This window comes from Montipora capricornis, chromosome 6 (genome assembly GCF_036669925.1).
Source record: "Montipora capricornis isolate CH-2021 chromosome 6, ASM3666992v2, whole genome shotgun sequence".
Taxonomy (NCBI): Eukaryota; Metazoa; Cnidaria; class Anthozoa; order Scleractinia; family Acroporidae; genus Montipora; species Montipora capricornis.
In genome coordinates, this window is record NC_090888.1 from 19,916,655 (window position 1) to 19,919,154 (window position 2,500).

Consider the following 2,500-nt stretch of genomic DNA (forward strand, 5'->3'; position numbering starts at 1 on the left):
TATTATTTCCTGCAGATATAAAATAAGCACGCAAGCGTAAGTTGTAACGTTAGTGCAAGTGGTTTAACAACAACGGAATAGGGAATGACTTCCTGTAGAGAAAAGGTTAATTAATTGAACATGTAAAACGTACTATAAAAGGCGTGGTGCCTTAGGCACATGCAAATGATTTCTCAATCAACCGTGGACGCAACCGAGCTCTGTGATAATTTGTGCAATAAAAAAGTCCCCTGTGGCATTGTGTTCGTAATATGACATTAAATGTTCTCTGGCGTTCTTTTTTCAAATCCCCAGTCCCTTTTTCTCACGCTAGAGGTATCTTTTTAATAAGGCCTGGGACGTTTGCTTCAACATCCGTTCGATTTTCTGTTTCTGGTGTTGTATTTTTCTTTTTTTTATTTCAAAAGTGAGAGAACGGGTACAAAGGGACGCAGAAACCCCTCCCCTCACATAAATAGTTTGTAAATGTTATTCAAAGTTGTAGGGAAAAAACTGGGGGTAAGGTGCGAGAAATGGCCTCACTCAGGACTCTGAACCCGCCCCTGCAAGGGTCCGGCCCCTGGGGTCAGCCACCCCCAACCCCCTGCCAGCAGTTTAGGAATCAAATGAGGACGCGTAGCCCTTCATTGTCAACGCTACAAAGGACGCTGTTATGGGCCAACGTGTTTGCAAAGGAAGGAGAAGAGGAAATTTCAACGAAGAACACCGTAAAGCTGAGAGGAATCGGGCCAGAGACAAAACACTTATGCATGCCTCGCTGCCTCACATATTTTGTAAAACTCGCTAAAAATGCGAAGAGGGCCTGAAAACGTTTGCAATTCCATGTTGACGGAGATTCTCGCATTTTTCAAACAATCAGAGAGATTTTGTGTGAAATGGCTTTTGTGGCTAAAACTGAACTACGGATATCAGATTTCCACAGTATTTTCATTGGCTAGCCGGACACAGGCTATCAGTTCTTGTTATATACCAAGACTTTCACTCAACAAAACGAGCAGTGTGATTGGTTGATTCTTGGTCACGTGCCCCTGATCAAATTCAAATGTATCTTGAAACTTTCACTAAAAAGTCGAAAACATGACACAAAAGTTTACGCTACCCTGGATTAAGTTCATCGGGCCCAGGACTCTCGCGAAAACAAAACTAACTGTTTCCCTCGGGACCATACACACTTACGCCGTAAGCCAGAAGTTACATGAAAGCGACGTCTAATTATAAGGGCCCTCAAGTTCGAGCGAGTACCGGTAATCATACCCGTTGCTTTGTCAGAAAGTGTAGGTTCAAATTATGCTGCACGAAAGACCTTGTATAAATGTTGTGCCGCGGCAATATGCACTAATAGGTCGGATAATAGAAGAACCTCACGTTCCATACATTTCCGAAAGATCCTCAACGTATGATGGAATGGGCAATGAATATGAAACGATCAGACTGCAAGTTTAAATCGAACACTTCTCTGTTTTGTTGCTCAGACTACCAGCGCAGTTTAACTGAGAAAAAGATTTACAGCATTTTCACTTGCTCGCCGGACACAGGCTATCAGTTCATATGCCTGCTCTACCTAATATGGTCAAGGAACGCGTCATCATTAAAGCGAACTGAAAACAATTTTGCAGCCCTGTAAAAAAATGGCCGACAAAAGCCGTTTAGGACCGGAATCGACCGAGGCAGAAATCAATGCTTTAGTCGACAATAATACCTCCGGGAACACCGTATTGGCTAAACTATAGAATACAGGGCCACTTACCGTCGTTACATGTTAGATAGAGCGGCCCGCCAGTCTAGACGGAAGAGAATGTATATTTGCTGCAGGATGACTCATCACTTACGAATCACGTCAGATACGGTGGCTCGGCTGCTCGCCAGTCAAGAGGAATGAGTGTATGTGATTCGATGGCTAGTCACTTACGGCCTAAACGCTCTTAGCTCTCATTTTATGGATCAGTTAACTACACTTTTTACAAGATCGTGTGAAGAATATAGCACTCGTTTACTTATATAGCCTAAGTGCCCAATTCGGCGATCAGACCTAAGCACTCTTTAAAAAGTTTTCTGTGCAGTGTTCTTTAAACATCCAGTTTCACTGACGAGCCGCCGAGCCGTCAAGCCACTCAAAGATATACCTTACTCGTTCTTAAAACATCTAATTTGACTGACGAGCCGCCGAGACACCCATTCGGTTTCAGTGTTCTACATAACAGCACACTTGGTAAAATATTAGAAATACAGCTCACATTAATTTGATTTCGGCTCGACGGGCGATAGATTTTTGTCAAAGTCCAATACTCGTCGCTATTAAGATTCCAGATATTTGTTTTTCACCGCCTGTCTTGTTTATCCAATTGACGTTCCATTCTTGAGCTCCAAAGGGTTTCATTTTGTTTAAAGATCCACTAAAACGCCATGCGCGTTATAATGACTTTCGATGCCATTGCAGGTTAATTAAATGTTCACCTGTGTGCACCAGAGAAATATACGCATGACCCCAGCCCCCTCAAAC

At 43.0% G+C, this 2,500-nt stretch overlaps 1 pseudogene; it reads left to right on the forward strand.

Moving 5' to 3' along the window:
* The window catches only part of LOC138051746 (endothelin-converting enzyme homolog), a 95,179-nt pseudogene extending 94,932 nt beyond the window's left edge, over positions 1–247 (forward strand).
* Positions 248–2,500: the final 2,253 nt, after the last annotated feature.